We start from the raw sequence: 18,708 nt of genomic DNA on the forward strand, positions 1-18,708 counted from the left end.
CTCATCTCAAACCTCGGCCCTGCACAAATGTCTTTCCTGCCTATAAGATCCAGGCCTCTCCTACTTTCCTCTTGGACCTATCCTCTCACACTGCCAAGCTAACAGCCACTTTGCAGGAAATGGATTGGTGAAGAGGTGCTTTGTAACCCCCATGTGACCACATGAGTCACCCTTGGCCTGGTTTCAAAGAGGCAGCCCATCATGAGAGAGGCACAAGTCCTTGCTCCTGGAGAGAGGGGTCAAGAGCTCCTCTAGGAAGGCTGCCTGCAGGGAAGCCACTTGGAGGGTTTCCATTCAGGTTCCAAATGCCTGGCCATCATTCTGTTCACAGAACACTTGAGGTCTTCTTGCTTAGATAATTCACCACTAATCCATGATAGAATCCAAAGAAATGCCCAGTTAGCTAATTTCTGCTTGTCTCCAACCAGAAGTATTTGTAGAATGTAAACTCCACAAGGACAGGGCTATATTCACTAACGGAATAATCCTAGTGCCTAGAACCATTCTTGGCATAAAGTGGGGTCCTCCATATATCACTGTTGAACAAATTGTGAATAAGTGACTGAATTTATTTATCCTGCAAACTTGCTACCAGATAATGGCCTATAACACACTCCGGTAAGAATAAACAATACAACTTCAGAAATTTGGCATGTCTTGAGAGTTTCACACACCCAAAATATTTCTATCTGCCTATTCTAGAAGCCTATAGGTATGGTAGGCTACCCAGTGTGAAACCATAGTGGAAAAGACTGGTTTATCTCTGTGATATTTTTGGTACCACCCACTAATTAAAATTTGTTGGCACTTGAAATATTCTTATTTGAGGCAGGCTGCCAACCCCCCAAACCTCTACTATCTGAAAACACCTCGTTTTTAAAGACAATGAAGGGGTAACCATACATACTGACAACTTTAAACAGTCAGCCTGGTCTTTAGTCGGCCTGGTCTTTAATGCCTATGTGAACTAAACATAAGCCTCCCAACAATGCCACGCTCCTGTGCATGGTCTTCCAGAGATTGTATAGGGTCTCAGGTCAGAGACATTTTTAGTCTGTGGCTGATAACATGCTAAAATGTTTGCATGCATCACCACATTTATCTTTCAAGGCCTTTGCAGGATTAAGTCATATAATAATCTCTAGCTGACAGATGAAGAAAGTGAAACGTTAAATTATTTGCTAGTGGATGGTACCAAGATTCCAACCCAGTCCAGCTGACACCAGGCCTACAGCCCTTACCATTGAGTGTTCTGTATCTGATCCACCAGAGGGTTTCTGGGGTTCCTCCAATGTCTGCATATGGAAGCAAATAGTCAAAGATGATTGTCATCCCCAAATATCTAATTCCCCCTCTGAGTCTTACAGCACCTATTCAAGGCTCAATGGGAGGCACTATGAGAACTTACACAACCCAGTGAGAGTCACAGTTTCTAGAATATTATTCTCTAGTCTCACACCCTGACATGCCCCATCCATACAAGTACAACCTTTTAAAACCTAGTATCTCTAGAAAATGTTCTGTGCACTCATTCAACAGAATGCAAAGACTCACTCTTCTATCTTATCTTTTTGGTCAAATATTCTGTTTTCTTGTGTCACTCCAAGTGGATCCAATTTTGCAATTTCTTTGATGGAAAAGTTCTGGATTGCCAAGTGACTTCAGTGGTAAAGATCTGACAGCAAAATCATTTGTTTTAATTTGCCAGAAGGAAAAACTTGGTCACCATTACATCAGCTATTTCAGACTTATCTTCTGTTTGCTGAAGAAAGTTTGCCTGAATAGTTTAAACATTGGTGAGAAGTGGGGGGCGGCGGGGGGAGCAGTGAGATGGAATCTCGCCTAGTTTCCAATTCTTCACCTCTTATCCATCAAAGGAAGAAAGCAATTTAGAGACTATTTTAAAGATAACAGACTCTCAGTCATAGAGCTCTGCTACAGTAAGCTGTGAATAAATGATTTTTCAGATGCTTCAAACATACTGTTTGTGAAGAAACCTTTTTTTTCTTAAAATTTTTTTTTATTATAACAGTAATGCTGTGGGATATGGCAGTTAAAGTCATCAGGAAAAAGAGAAAGAAAAAAATACCAAGTAAAATCTAAACTCTCTTCTCCATTTCATGAGTCCATTCTCTAGAAATAATCAATATTAAGGACGTTTTAATTATTTGATTTTCCATTAATATGTAAGCACAGATGTATATATTTTATAGTATTCGTATATACGTGGAGAAACTTTTGGTTGTTGTTCTAAGGCCTAAACGTAAGCTAGAGTTTGCTGCGGTTAAGTTAGCTAATAGAGGCCCCTATCTGAAAGTCTCTTATCTATACCTCCTGTTTTCACAAGTATGACATTTTTGGACATCTCCCTTCTTTGGGTGGTGCACTGAGAACCCAGAAACGAAGTGGATGTCGGCCTCGGCTGTTTTTGTATTAGAGATCTTGGCCAGGTCTAATTGTGTTCTGTCCTGCTAACTAAAGTCAAACCTGAAAATACAAACCTGAATTTATAGCCAACACTGGGATCAAAAAAGTTAAACCAAAAAATTACAACCCAGAAAACAAACAAACAAAAACCCCATTAAAACAATTTCCATTTCTGGGGTGCTTGGGTGGCTCAGTCGGTTAAGTGACCTAGTCTTGGTTTCAGTTCAGGCTGTGATTTCAGGGTCATGAGATCAAGCCCTGCATCAGGTTCAGTGCTTAGCCCCGAGTCTGCTTGGGACTCTCTTTCCCTCTCCTTCTGTCCCTCTCCCCTGCACGCACTCTCTCTCCCCCATCCTTTAAAATAAATAAATCTTTAAAAAAAAAACCAACCCACAACAATTTCTACTTCTTTGCCAGAACAGGAAGTTATTGCCGAATAAAGGATATTAATGCTTAAGTTTGGTAGAAAAGCGAAGAAAAAGTAACCCAGCACACTGAGTCCATTTTTTGGGGGGTGGGGCATTCACTTCCCACCCTCACAGGGAGGTTGCTTAGCCAAGTCTGTCATTAAATGCCCAGCAATGGAAAGGAGCCAAATGTTCCCAGGGAGGGGGCTTTCTCCCTATCTTGGGCTCACCTAGGAAACCAGATCTTAATAAAGTCCCTGATGACTTCACCATGTCCACAGCTTAGCCTTTTTCTTGGAACAGGAAAATAGCTGAGAATGTCGGGCAAGTCCTCCTTGCTCATATGATTCCCTTCTTTTAGTTTCTTGTCCACTTTTTTGAAACCCGGGACCAGTTCCAGCCCTTCTTTACAAGGGTGGGGCCAAAATTTGGTTTCAGTTTGATTTATCCCAGTACCTAACCCAGAATGGAGTTCAAATAAGAATTTTATAAACACTTTCTCATGCCAACATACGTGTCTTGCAATCTGGACATCTGGACATAATGTTAAACAAACATTACCCACCACAAAAACCAGTTGGATCCATTTGTGGTTACTTCAGCCCTGGGTAGTTCCTTCTTGAAAGGTTCTGGCCTTATACCTGTGGGAAGTAGCTTTGACCCCAGTAGGCTGCTGGCTCAGTGAGTTACAGCTGTCCCTGAATCATTTTCTGTTTTTCTCAGACCTGTAATATGAAGCTGGAAGGCCCAGCCGCTCCCTAGCGGGTGGCTCAACATTCCTCCTCTGGCACTAAACTTACTTATGACCATTTCTGTTGAAATTCTTTTGGTTGGTGGTGTGGGGGAGGGGGGTACATAGAGTCTCAACAAAACAATGCAGGATCAAGTTGTGATTCTCCTCATTCACTTAGAGATCCTGGAGGTATTTGGGAGTGGGCTTTTTGAATTCCATCCTATATGACCTTACCTCCCATGACCTCTTGGAAAAGTTTTCCACCCTCCATAATATTTCCAGCTACCCCAAATACAAGACAGAGATGACAGAGTGGTTGATTCTCCAGCATTCTCTAACCAAAGGTTCTGTATGTTGCTCTTATATTACCCACAATCCTATCATGGCCAATAGCAGCAATAGCTAATGTTTATCAATCACTCGCTACCTATACAAGGAATTGTTAAGCTTTTTACATGCTTAGCCTCATTTTGTTCCCATAACAACTCTGTGAGGTAGATATCCCTGTTAGTCCATTTTGCAGACAGGGAAACGAAAGAGTAATTGGGCAGACTAATTTGCTCAAGGACATTCAGCTTATAAATGGCAGCACCACCACTAACCCTGGTCTGTCTGGCTCCAAAATCCGTGCTTTAAGTCATGACCCTAAGCTATCCGTCAAGTCAGAGTTGATGATAAGGAAAAGGAATCTCAGTTTAATAATTGGCACTAGGTATGTGACATGTCAGAATCAAATGCAAGTTCTTATTCATTCTAAGGTCCTTCTCTTGTGCTCATCTTCTCCCATGCCCAGCATGCTGACACGTGCACGTGTCCAGATGGACGAGGTAAAAGAGTAAAGGAGTAGTTGAAAGATACAGAGCAGGGTGAAGGAAGACAGGACAGGCGAGGGTGGAAAGGATCCTCTTGTGGGCATAAAGAGAATGTCCCCTAAACTCTCTAGAAAGGGACAGATAGGGTCTGGCAGCTGAGGGAATGAAGATTTTAGTGTTTCCAGTAGGACCAGTGTTTTGACTGTGAGTTCAAGAGTGTCCAGCCACCAGACCAGACACCTCAGGGGGTGGAGACAGCCGAAGTGGCCTGGTGGCCTCCACGGAGGGGGTGGCCAGTCCTAAAGTAGCTCAGCCTTTGCAGTCTCAAAGAGGTGTATGCTTCTTGAGAGCTGACCAGACTCCCCAGCCCTGTCTTCACCCTTAACCATCCAAAAGAAACTCACAGACGCCTCTCCCACCCACAGTACCTCAACCACATGTCAAAAGAGTGCACCAGTAAACAGCCTCAGCTTGCTGCCCGTGGGAGCTAAGGGCAGGGTGTCTGCCCCAGCAAGGGCTCAGGTTACCGAGACTTCTTTCCCTTTGCGCTCTGGTTCTGCAGGACATTTTTAGTGGCTTATAAGTTTTGGGATAAATAATTAAAACTAGGTTAGCCTTGTCAGAAATAAACACTTGCAGCTGTGATATAATATAGCCTTGGGGGGAGGGGTGTGTTTGTGTTTCTTGCTGATACGTAAACCTTGCCCCATGTATAAGTCCACATTCCAGGGGTCATGTTCCCATATCTGTTGGCGTAAATGGAAAGCACAGAACCGTCAGCTTCACTCCCTTCAACCAAACAGCTCCTTGGACCCAGGGGCAAGCTGGCACCACCAACGTGCAGCTGCGGGCTGTAAACCGTGTGTCTAGGTTAATATTTGCTTATGTTTATATCTTGCCTGATAGGTGGATGGAATTTGCCTAATGATTGTGTTTCCCTGAAAAGTTAATCAATGTCTAAACGAACCAGTCACAGACCACCACAGAGGTGTAGTGAAGTTGGACTCCGAGTACCTGTTCCCAAGGGCCACGTCCCTGAGGTCAGGGCAGTGCGTGTGACCTGAGGAGCCCATGCCTCTGTGGCTGCTGGGCTGTTGTACACCCTATGCAAAGCTCTAGAATCTGAAAGCAAGGGATGCACCTCCTGGGCATTAAGTGACCTGTCCAACCAACAGGCCTAGCTACAGCCCTGCTTTCTTCAGGCCCCTTCCTCACCCTGACCAGGGGAGCTTTGTGCCTGCTTCATCAGGGCTGTTCATCCTAGAGTTGTCAGCCGGAAGAGCACTTTCACCCCTGCAAACTTACACTCAGCATACCCCATGTGCCACACTTGGAGGACACCGAAAGGAAAGAGGTGACTGAGATCCCAGTCCTAGAGCCCCTGACCGTTGAGAGAAGGGAGATGAAAAAGGCAATTACAATCTGGTGTGTGACATGCTTCATGAGAGAGTCTGCCCCCTGAACACAGCCTGGGGGATCAGGGATGCCTCTTAGAGGAGAAAAACAGAAACTGAGCAGAAGCCGGAGGGCAGATGGGTCCTCAAAGAGGTCCACATCCTAATCACCAAAATCTGTGAATAGTACTTCATATGGCAAAAGATACTTTGCAGGTGTGATTAGGTTAAGTATCCTGAGAAAAGAGGTTATCCTGGATTATCTGCGTGGCCCCAAATGTAATCGAAAGTGTCTTTGTAAGAGGGAGACAAAGGGAGATCTGACTTTGGCCAAAGAGAAAGCAAGCTGACCACAGAGAGGAGCCTGGAGTGATGTGCTTTGCATGTGAGCTGGGGGCTGCAAGCCTGGAATACAGGCAGCCCCTAGATGCTGAAAAAAGCAAGGACATGGATTCTCTCCTCAGAGCCTCCAGAAGGAACCAGCCCAACCAGTACTTTGACTTTACCCCAGGGAAACAGATTTCAGACTTCTGGCCTATAGAAATTTAAGAGAATAACCTTGGTTTGTTTTGAGCCACGATGTGGAAATTTGTTACAGCAGCAATGGGAAACTAATACAGTGGGGGTGGGATTTGGAGACAGCATATGGCCCAAGCGGAGGACACAGCATATCAAAGGCTGGGTATGACACATCTTATAATTTAGTAGCTAGAGGACCGGGTTGATGTCAGAGAGTGGAGGGAATGGTGTGGTGAGAGTTCAGAACTCAGAGGTGCTTAAGGTCAAGACTCTGACCCTATACGTCACATCACTGAACTAGGGTTTCTTCTGAGGATGCTGGGAGTCATTAAGAGCATTCTGGGCAGGAAAGGGACACTATCAAATGGTGACCGAGGAAGTTATCTCTGGCTAGGATGCAGAGTCCCAATTGAGGAGGGCGGTGTGGCCTAAGACCAGAGGCAGAGTGTCTGTAGGCAACATTCGATCCTGGCTCTGTGGCTCTAGTAGCTTCCATTGGATTTCCAAGCTCTCCTCCAAAGTTCCAAGGGACCAGATCAACTTCATTTCATTCAATTAAATACTGAGTCATTCCTGACTTGTACAGGAGTATCCAAGTTTGCTCTTTATGGTAATTGCCTACAAATAACACTGCACAGGCTTGAGTTTTTGAGATATAAAACTAGGCTATGCAGGTGGACTTTTCCAACTAGATCTTACGTAAACCATAATGAGGAACCTAAACAACTTATGATGGCAGCTGGGCCTGGAACTGGTGGGATAGAATTTGGGGCCCGTGTGTGCATGTCTTTAGTGGATTATATCTGCCACCGCAGATGCTTTCTGGTCTCTGGACCCTTCATCAGGTGCCAATGTCTACAGCAAAATCCAGATTTTCTTGTACTCTTCTAGGTGCTCCTACATAAAATTTGATACAAACCTAAATCCCTGCAGGAGCCAGTCAAAACATAAACAGAGAATGGTGATGCCTGTTCTGCCTAAAAGCGTTTGAATTCAGATGATCAAAAAATACATCCCATGCAGCCTGAGGCCAACTTTGTAACCCTAACGAAACTAAGCCCCTTCCAAAACCAACCTTCTCTCACAGCTTCATCAGGGCCCCTTTTATAAAGGGGACCCACCACTGTGGCTTTTTATAAACTTGATCCTTAGTATGGGGAGATCTAGAGAGGGACCATCGGAGTGGAGCGGGTGCCACAATCCTCCTGATGTACAGGCTTGAGCAACTGAGAATACCAGCTCTCTCACTCCTTGCCACCCCAACTCCAGCAGCCAAGGTTTAGAGAAAGTTTAAAGGACATTGTTAATAATAAACTCAACCACTTAGGAGAAATCATTGGTTCAGAATATGAACTCAAGGCTGGGGTATATGGCCAAGGAGAAAAACATTTGAGAAAACAGGCTTTTCCTCTTAGACACTGGGGATGTTGTAGCCCTTCAAACATAAATAAAAGCCAAAAAAAAAAAAAAAAGCTTCCTAACAGAATGTCCGTATTTAAGAAGAGGTCTAGGAGTTCTCTCAGCCTAATGAATAAAACCTGTGATAAACTTTTTTAGGCAGGCTCATTTCATTGAAGGATTCAGGGTAGTGACTAGTGAGGGAAGATGACAACTGAGTAAATTAGCAAAGAACAAGAGGCCTGGAGCTGTAATTCCTGACTTCTGTTTATGGTTTTGAGATCTTCAGTCTGCGTATCTGTAAAATGGTGCTGATTAACTTTGCCCCAAACTCTGTGCACCAAACAGTTTACTGAAATGAGAAGTGAAATAATATCAATAAAACCCAGCAAAGCTGGCTTATTTATTATTGGCCATGAAAGAGGCATTCCTCCAAGATCTTTACATAGGAGTTTATTTAAACCTTACAGCAAACCTGGGAGATACTTTGGAATTATCCCCATTTTCAAAGGTGAGTAAGCTGAGGCATAGGGAAGACATGTATTTTGCACAAAGTCACAGTAGCCAGAGCAGGAATTTGAACCCGAGAAGTAGCCAGAGCAGGAATTTGAACCTGCAGGGTCCAGGATCTTAACTACTATTGTATTCTACAGCCTTACTAGAAAAAGAAAATCCAAATGACTGCCCAGCAATTGTCTCTAAAAAGTAGAAAAAGTAGTAGAGATAGAGTTCTGTGTTCCAGAAAAGGGGGAATAGTTTGTATTAGACCAACCCTACCCAGATGTCAACAGACAGCAGTGGTAAACTCTGGACGAAGCCTACAAAACAACTGTGTGAAGCCACTAGAGCACGACCAGAATTAAGCAGAAACTGGAGGGGAGTTGACACATGGGAGAAGAAAATGACTACAGGTGAGCTTCCCTTTTAATTTTTTTTTTTTTTATGGGTTTTTACCTAGCAGTAGACCTCAGTCGGGTGCTCAAGGTAACTATAATTTGGAAACAAACTGGAAATCTTACCGGCTTGAGGAACCAGATAACTGAATTTAGGGCTGCCAAAGCAGCTATAAAGTGAGGTGGGGAAATCCAGGAAAGGATAGAGCCAAAGAGAGGGAACCCCAAATTCTGTATATAAACTCTGCTCAAATTTCTGGCTGACTCCTGAGCTACTCATGTATAGGGCAAACTCCAAGCAGTTAAGCGAAGCTAAAAGAACCAACAAAAATGCAGCTACTGTCCAATGGAGGGGAGAGAAGAGTTTGAAGTTGAGTGCAACTAAGTTAGTTGCCTATTAAAACAACAACGATAATAAAAATCAACACTTTATTAAAGAACATACCAGAAGCTAGAGTCTGTACAATGTATCATTCACAATGACCAAATTCAAAATCATTAGATGTTTCAAGAAGAGAGAGAATGTAACTCATACTCAAGAGAAAAGGCAATCAATGGAGACACACTGAGATGATCCAGATATTGCAACTCACAGAGAAGGTCTTTAAAGCAGTGATTGTAATTATGCTCAAGAATGTAAAGAAAAGTAAGTTCACAATCAATGACAAGATATGAAATCCTAGCAGATAAATAGAAATGATTAAAAAAATAAACAACTTGAAATTCTGGGACTGAAAAATACAGTATTACATAAAAATTCATTGAATAGGCTCAAGAGAAGATTGGAGATGACAGAAGAAAGTGTCAGTGAACTCAGCGATATATCAACAGGAATTAAACAATCTGAAGAACAGAGAGAAAGGAGGTTAAAAAAATGAACAGGTGATCAGAGACATGTGGGACAGTATTAAGAGGTCTATCATGTTATTGGAGTTCTAGAAGGAGAGGAGAAAATAAGGCATGAAAAAAATGAAGAAATATGTGCCAAAATTAATTCAAATTTGATGAAAGACATAATTTTATAGATGCAAAAATACAAGCAAACCCCAAGCAGGATAAATACAATGAAAACCACATGTAGGATGTACTCCATCTTAGCTGAAAACCAAACACAAAGAGAAAATGAGCTAGGGAAAAATGGCACATTACCTACAGGGGGCTAACAATATAAATAACAGCTGATTCACTCATGAAGGACAAACAGTGGAGATCAGAAGTCAGTTGATTCTCTCTAAAGGGCTGGGACTAAAAACAAAACAAAACAAAAAAAACCCTGTCAACCCAGAATTCTGTATTCAGAAAAATACACCACAAGGAATGAAGGTGAAATAAAGAAACTTTCATATAAATAAGAACTAAAAGAATTAGTCATCAGCAGACCTGAGCTACAAGAAATGATAAAGTTCTTTCATCCTGAAGGGAAATGATATCAGACAGAAACTCAACTCATCAGCAAGGATTGAAGGGTGCTATAAATGCTGTGTATGTGGATACAGGTAAGCGTTGATTTTTCTCTTGATAGCTTTAAAATACATAGGAGTACTTAGAGCAAAATTTATAACATCTTATTGCAAAGTGTATAACATATGTAGATGTAATACATAAGACAGCTGGAGCATTCAGATGAAGGCAGTGAACAAAACTATATGGTTGCAAAATCCTTACATTTTTGTGAAGTGCTACAATATTGACTCCAAGTAAATTGTTGTAAGTTAAGGATATTTATTACAATCCGAGAGCACTTACTTAAAAAAAACAACAACAACTAATGCAAATAGGGATCACTAAAACGCCAGCAGAGAAATTAAAATGTAATTCTAAGAAAAACAAAACAGAAAACAAAACAAACCCCCACCCCTAACCACAACTACCTCCAAAGAGAGCAGGAAAGAGAAACAGGAATAAAAATAGATTGGACAACCTAAAAACAATGAATACCCATATCAGTACATTAATTACATTAAATATGAATTGACCAAAATGCTCCACTTAAAATTTAAAAATTATTAGACTGGAAAGGAAAAGGAGGAACCCAATTTTATGCTATCTATAAGCACAATATAAGTGTAAATTCAGAGGCAGTTTGTAAGAAAGGTGGAAAAATTATATTAACACTATTTATAAAATGAACTCATTCTATGAGATCATCATAACACTGGTACCAAAACCAAGGAAAGCTATTACAGTAAAAGTAAAACACACAGCAATATTCTCCATGAACATGGGTGCAAAAATCCTTAACTAAATATAGCAAGTTGAATCTCAAAAATAAAAGAAACAACTCCATTAAACACAGGCAAAAGACACGAACAGTTACTTCACAAAAGAGGATACATCACCAACCAATAAGCATGTGAAAAAGTGCTCAACATCATTAATCACCAAGGAGATGTACATTAAAACCACAATGATACACCACTACATACCCACCAAAATGGCTTAAAGTAAGATGACAGAAAACACTAAATGTTGGAAGGATGTCAAGAAGCAACCAGAACTCTCATACATTATTAGCAGATGTAAAACAGTTCAAACACTTTAGAAAAAAGATCTGCCCAGTTTCTCATAAAATTAAACATATGCCTCCCCTACATCTCAGCAATTCTACTCCTAAGTATTTACCTAAAAGAAAATATATATCCACAAAAGCCTCATACAAGAATATTCATAGCAGCCTTATTTATAACTGCTAAAAATGGGAAACAACCAAAATATCCATCATCAAGGGAATGGATAAACAAACTATGATATATTCATACGAATGGAATAAAATCAGTAAGAAAAAGGAATTAACTACTAATAAATGCAAAAACATGATGAATCTTTAGCTGAGTGACAAAAGCCCTACACAAAAGAGTATGTGCTGTGCAATTTCATTTATGTGAGGTTCTAGAACACGCAAGACTAATCTAAGGTTTAAAAAAATCAAAATAACACTTGTTCTGGGAGTGGAGATGGAGATGGAGTGGGAAGAGGTATTTGGAACTCTCCAAGGTAATGGAAATATTGTATATCTTGTTAAGGGTTTGGGTTACACAGGGATATGCATTTGTCAAAACACATTGATTGGTACACTTATGATTTGTGCATTTTAGTTATTGTAAATTCTACCTGAAAAAAAAGAATTATCTACAAATACTGAACTTTAGTTGATGACATGCAGTCTAAAATGTTTACAGGTGACGAATGCTGAGGTCCAGAACTCAGAAATGTAACAAAAACAAGATGGCGGGATCTCTGAGTGGATAGATGGATAGATATGTGATAAAGCAAATATTGCAAAATGTTAACAAATGCAGAGTCTAGAAAGAGGGAATATGACTGATCACTGTAGCGCTTTCAACTTTTCCGGATTTTGACATTTTTTATAGGTTGAGAAAAAAAGAGTAGAGAATAGAGTTAGATGGGGGGAAAAAAGTGAAGAAGGGGTCTTGGGTTCATAGACAATCAAAGGAACGTATGAGGGAACGTCGAGGTGTAATTGAAATGTCTGGGGCACCGTTTCCCAATTGGATAATACTGAAAATATCGCGGAGAGCCTTAAAAAGTTGTATTTCTCAGCTCCTCTCTTAGAAGTCCTAATTTTGGACTGATCTGGGATAGACCTGGAAATACGTTTTAAAACTCACTGGGTGATCCCTGATAACCATCCATCTTAGGAACCACCGGTCTAAGAGGCCGTAGTTACTTTTATCTGCAAGAAGTACTGGGAAAGATACCGTATACAAGAAAATCAAGTAAGATTTTCATTTTTGGTAATCTCTGTCCATCTTTAAACTTGCACTTTGAAAACAGTTTTACACGAAGCGATTAGTGGCGACTGATTTCAGCTTATTGTGAAATGTAGTCAGATGTCAAATGTGGGCACTCCTCGTTTACCTGCCCAAAGGAGTAGTGGTGATGCCACTCTCGGTTGATGATAAACTGGATGTCTGGTGATGCTGAAGACACTGCAACAGATGTGGATGACAGGGGTGTCCTCATGTGGAATCTTGAGCCTGGAGAGGGCTGGCTTGGTAAGGAGGTCAGAGTATCTCCTTCCTGCCCCCATCCCCTCGACAAGCTCACTTTGACTTTTAGGTAGTTTCCCAGCCTGGGGAATCCTCCCCACCTCTTCTCAATTTATCCCAGTACTTGAAAGTCATGAAGGTCCCCCTTTCTCCTAAGACTTCCCCAACTCCCACAGAGCAGAGTCTTATTGTATTGATAATCTACACAATTCCTATCCTGCAGTGTTCCCTTTTTTTTTTTTTAAATCAAAGTGATTATTCTTTCACATCCCTACTTTCCGTTTCCATACTAGATAGGGAAGGTGTGGCGAACATTTGCTATTTGTTTTGGCTGCCCTGGAATTCCCCACCTCATGAATGAATGTTTACCTTCTGCTAAAAATCAGAACCTTCCAGAAACTCTGTTTTTTAGCCTCCCTTGCAGTTGGATGTGGGCATGTGACTCTAGACTCCTGCCTCTGACTTAGAATTGAAAGCCTTGGAATCCTAGGCCTTGCCATGGTGACAGTGGTGTCCTCACCAGCTTGTTCCTATGAGGTTACCCAGTGGTTTTCCTGTTCTCCAGCCTCTCATGGTTTCTGCCCATTTTCTGAGTCTGGGTCCCAGCTCCGCTTCCAGTTATACTCTTCTAAATTTCTTTCCTTCTTGAACCAGGCCAGAGTTTGTTTCTGTTGCTTGCAATTAGGCAAATAGATTTGAGCTATATAAGCATTTAAGATACTGAACAATTAAGAATTTAGGATTCAAGGTAAGACTCAGAACTTATTCATCCCTTCAAGAATTTTCCTAGCCATTTAGGTAGGTGTACTTACTTTTGAAATCTTCTGTGTGGTTCTCTTTCCAGAGAGCTCGTCTTAGGGGTGCCTGGGTGGCTCAGTCGTTAAGCATCTGCCTTCGGCTCAGGGCCTGAGCCCAGGGTCCTGGGATCGAGCCCCACATCAGGCTCCTCCGCTAGGAGCCTGCTCCTTCCTCTCCCACTCCCCCTCTCGTGTTCTCTCTCTCAATGGCTGTCTCTCTCTCTGTCAAATAAATAAATAAAATCTTAAAAAAAAAAACCCAAAGAACAGAGAACTCGTCTTAGCTCTCCATCCAGATTGTAAACACTTGAAGTAGGGCTTGTTCTGAATCCTCTTAAGGCCCAGCTGAGAAGCTAGGCTGTAGTATTGCTCTGTAAATACTTAATGATTGATTGAGACACTAATAAACATAATTTGCTTTCTTCAGGCATGAACAATCCTTATGAGCCGTTAATTCCCACTCAGTCCCATGTACAGACACGTGTATCCTCTGGCTGTAAGAGTCCATTCGTTTTGGGTTATCTCTTAGCTCACTGTCTAAGGGCTCATGTAAGTCTTCTCCAATTTCCTTTTGGTCTTTGGCTTAAAATTGTTTACTCATAAAAGGTTTAAGTAGTCTCTCGGACATATTCAAATCTCTCCTACCATGGCTGGTGGGCTCCCTCCCTGCATATCTCAAGGGCTCTATGACCTTTAAGCTGAGAGATCCAGGAAACACACCAAAGATTGTCAACATGGCTTTTATCCCAGAGAACAAAAACCAAAACTGCACACAGAAGTTCTGTCTGGCCAAGCCATTGTCAAGGTACTCGAGGTCAACTTCATTCACTTATCAGTATTAGCTCTTTCTTAGAAAAGGTACCTGCATTCACATCTCCTTTCCCGAGTCATATCAGGGGTCTCTACCCAGCTGAGAATCTGAGAATCTATAGATTTTGAACAAGAACAAAACAGCTTCTTCCTGTAGAAACATCCTGAGGGGCAGGTAGATTGGCATTAACTAAAGCTGCTGTCTCCTTTCCAGTCTTTTGACAGATATGGCCTGGATCCGTGACCTCATCGATCACCCTACTGTCAGAGATAGAGTGAGCACTTACTATGTGCCAGCAGGTGGCCCAAAGAAATGAAGATAAAGCCCTGCCCTAAGGGTGCTAGTTCAGTTCAAGAAATATTTATAGACTGCCTACTTTGGCAAAATGGTATAGGACAGTGTGCCAAAACCAGGGGTTGATCTTGGTTTAGAGCTCTGAGGTCTGTCTGCCAAGTCTCTGCTCCTGAGGCAGGAGGTCCCAGGATCCTCAGGGTGGGAGGGCCAGGGTGACAGCATCCTCTACCAAACAGCTGACCACGGTCAAGCCACTGACAGCACTTGATAAAGATGCCGATTCCTGGGCTCTACCTTCAGAGGTTCTGGTTCACTAGGTCTTGGGGGAAGGAGACCAGGAATCTGCATTTTAATTAGTGCTGCTGGTGTTCCAAGGACCAAACTTGGAGACAAGTTCACCTTCAGAGGCATCTGGGATAAAAATTTCACCCAACCTCCTAAGGCCGCACGCCATATCCAGCAAACAAAGGAAGTGATCACTCGTTTTTAACCACAGCCACTAGAGAGTGGATACACCTGGTATTTCTACATTCTCCCCAACTGCAAAAACAAAGTGTGCCTTCCCCTCCTTTGTGGCTAACAGCTTCTATTAACTAACAGGGGAGAGCAGTTTATTGCCTCTGGCACAATTCCAGTAGTTTCATCCTACAGAAAATCCAGAGTTCTTGCCCCAATAGAGGACTCTGCTTAAGGCCCACTCACCTGAGCCTGGTAATAGCTACCCCGACCCAAGAGTCCCGAAGGACACGGACCTCAAGAAATCCACTGCGGGCTCATCAGAGGAGTTTCCAGAGGGGAGCTGGGTTGTCCATGGGGACAAGATGAGCCCAGATGGAAAGGGACAGATCAGGAATTCTGGGCTGGGAAAGCAGCAGGAGGGAAGGTTTTAAGGTGGGAATGACCTCCTTACCTGTGAGGGCTCCAGCCTCAGGCAGCACATGGGAGCCCCTGGTTTGGGGGGAGGAGGACAGTAATGGGGTTCCTGAGCTAGAAGAACTAACCCCACTGCAGACTGCGGATGGATGGAGGGGCCAAGGAGGAGGAGGATGGCATCTAGAAGTGTCCAAACCCTGGGTTCTCAGCCTGCAGGAAGCAGTCAGGCACGGGCTCCTCTGAGGGCCAGCCTGGGGGAGGGGTGGCAGCAGGATGTTCTCACCTGGAATGGAGGGCAGAGATTCAGGCAGGGGGCTGTCAAGGTGGAGAGGGCTGAACCTGGAAAAGGGGGGCTTACTAAAGTCACCGTCAAAGAGTACTAGCCAGATATTAAGCCCTGAGACTTAGGTGAGGGTGTCAGGACAAGCTGAAGTCAGTGGATTAATAGTAGAAGGCAGGCTCTGGCTGGGATGTACTCACAGTTAGAAAAATTAGGAAGAGAAAAGGGAAACTGAGGCAATAAAAAATTGGGCAGTCTCATCATAAGTTGGACAAATACCCATGGACCCACTACACAGTTTCTGGAGATGCCACATTTAAACATCCCTTCCCCCTTGGCCCCTCCTCCATCTCCAAGCCAGAAGTTCACATTATTCCACAGGGCACCCAATAAATGTCCAATGAGCCTCTAAATCAATTTGACTTCTTTTGTTCCTTGATAGATGGGAAGAACCAGCCTCAGCTGGGGTGGGGGTGGAGGCTACAGGACCCTTGCATCAAGGTCTGTAACCACAAGCCTGGGCCTGTTTTCCATTAATAATATCATTAAGGCCAGTGCATCTGAATGGGATCTTAAGAACTTATCTGAAGATTAATATCACAAGCCTGATACTGAGCGCAAAGCTCTGCAATGTATTTGTGCTCAGAGAAGATGTTTGCTAATGCTTGGTTTTTATTTCCCTTGGAGCTGGTATACATCAGCAAGGCCTGGGGATAATGAATAACAGCACGGACTATAAATTTTAAAATAAACAAAATAAAAACTCAAAGAATGCTAATGCAGACCAGTTCTGGGATATGTCGCATGTTGCTAAGACTGTGATGATTAGACCTTAATGATCAGATTCTATTATCTGGTCCTTAGAAACAGTAGGTGGCTGCCTCTTGATTGTATTAGTTCCTGAGTTATAAATTCTCAACACGTCACATTGCAAATGTGACAAATGGGGCTAGAGGAGGAAGGCAAGGGAGGGCAGACTTGGGAAAAAGACGGATGGGGTCTCTGGCAGGGACCACTGGCTTCCCACCAAAACCCATCTCCCCTTCTTGCTGGGTGAGAGCTAGGCAATATTGCCCAGCTCCTCTTGCAGGTAAGGGTGGCCAAGGACTGGCCAACTGACTTCCAGCCAATGGAGTGTGAGGAACTTTTGAGACGGCAGCATGCTTCCTTTATGGTCTTGTTCCCCTTCCACTGGCTCAAGGCCCTTGGGGATGATGCAGCCACAGCTGGAAGGAGCCTGGGTCCCTGAATCACCCTGCAGCATAGAGCCACCTGCGGATCTGGAACGTCCACCCTGGAATGTTACCTGATCTAAAGATACACTTCTAATGTATTTGAGTCCATGCATTCGGGCGTCTAGTTGTTACAGTGGGTTCGCCTGTCCTAAGTAAAGCAGGGCCAATTCAGCATACCCACCACAGGAATTCCGGAATGGGAAGGAGGACCACAGAAACTTTGCTTTTCATGAGAGCTCACTCCTAGGGCTTCTGGAAGAAAGATGCAGAGGGCACTGGAGCTGAGGGTCAAGGCCTGGGACACTAGAAATAGGACCCTTGAACAAAGCATGGTGGGTGGTGGGGGCTGACCCTTTCCTGAGGTGGGTGGGAGGAGAGCCTGAAGGCTCTTCCTGGGCCACACCCCGGGAAACAAGGGGAAAGACTTTAAGAATGACAGTCATTCAAAATGCTCTCTGGAAATTAGGGTCCATTTCTTCAGTAGAAGGAACCAGAAGTTAGTTAAACCAACCAGCCAAACAAACCCAACACCACAGGCTTCCTCTGAGGAGTTCGCTAGGAGTGCAAACCCAAGGAGGAGCCGTCAGCTTACAGAGGAGGGCCGCTCTAGTGGCCCCAGGCACCAGGGGCTCCTCTGTAAATTGGTCCTGGGAAGGCACCGCTGCTGCTCGGTGTGAATGCAGAGATTGTCAGTGGGATCGGGAGCAGCCAGCCTCTATGAGGCCTCAAGGGACAGTGTGTAAAAAGGATCCTGACAGCAGCAGCCGGAGGCTGATCTAGGACGTCAGGAGAAAGGCCTGAGCTGTGGGTATTGAAACTCTAGTGACACACCCTTGACACACCCTTGAGGTTCAACTCAAGCCCTTCATTATCTCCTTCAGGACTCTGACCCTGGGAAGTAAACGGTACATTTTAATCCGTATTAAAGCATTATGTTAATGACATTCCAACAATGCTCTTGGGTCCTCATTTGTGAAGATTGACTCAGTGGAAAAGACATTTTCAAACGGGAAGGAAAAAACAAGGTACTTTTCTCCAAAATATTCATTCAATAAATATTTACTTAGGGGTTACAAAGAGAAATAAGTCCTGCCTCCTGCCCTGCTGAGCTGATAAAGAAGGAGTGTGATTTTCCAAAGCAGAGGTATGTATGTCAAGAAGAGGAAGGAGCCATTCAATAAGAAAAAGAGCGTTCAGGGAGAGAAAGAAATGAAATATATTAAAATTTAAGAATCTAATAATGCGTGGACAATGAGTTTGATTATATTCCAGAATTATTCAACAATTTTAAATTCCGTCAACATTCTAAACTATTTAGCTTGCCATGAATGACATCTTTGTGTATACTCAGCAGGAACTGAATTTTACCTAGTTGTAAAAGCCATACAATGACTTCCCTGCCCTGGAGAAGGTGTGAACCAGGCCTTCTGCATTGAATTTCAGCCTGGTGGGTTTGAAAGCAGATCTGTCCTGTGCCCACCCACCTTCCCCGAGCGGGAAAGGATGGAGACGCCAGCGGAGAGGCAGGGACAGGAGGTGAGGCTAGACGGTTAGATCTTTGTGCTCAGAAGGTCTCTTGCTTTTATTGGGAGAGTTGCAAATCCCCAGAACAACTTAAGCATTCACATTAAAACACAAAACATCCAAAGCAAAATTAAGTTTAAAGTATTATTTGCAAAGCTAACCATACTCTTGCCATACACCCTAGCAATTGCGCTCCTTGAAAACTTAACTTCCATACAAAAACTGGCATACGGATGTTTACAGCAGCTCTATTCATAACTGCCCAAATCTGGAAGCCAAGATGTCCTTCAGCAGGTGAATG

General features: G+C 43.1%; 1 protein-coding gene across 4 annotated transcripts in view; it reads right to left on the reverse strand.

Moving 5' to 3' along the window:
• LOC103661504 (60S ribosomal protein L18a-like) overlaps positions 1 to 13,877 on the reverse strand; it is a 144,138-nt gene extending 130,261 nt beyond the window's left edge. For 3 of the 4 annotated variants that reach the window (XR_568115.2, XR_005833634.1, XR_005833633.1), the window contains exon 1: positions 13,406 to 13,877. The gene's annotated coding sequence lies outside the window, so the exon portion shown is untranslated. The remainder of the gene's footprint in view (positions 1 to 13,405) is intronic. The other variant, XR_005833636.1, reaches the window with a different exon arrangement.
• Positions 13,878 to 18,708: the final 4,831 nt, after the last annotated feature.

Source organism: Ursus maritimus, unplaced genomic scaffold (genome assembly GCF_017311325.1).
Source record: "Ursus maritimus isolate PB19 unplaced genomic scaffold, ASM1731132v1 scaffold_9, whole genome shotgun sequence".
Lineage (NCBI taxonomy): Eukaryota > Metazoa > Chordata > Mammalia > Carnivora > Ursidae > Ursus > Ursus maritimus.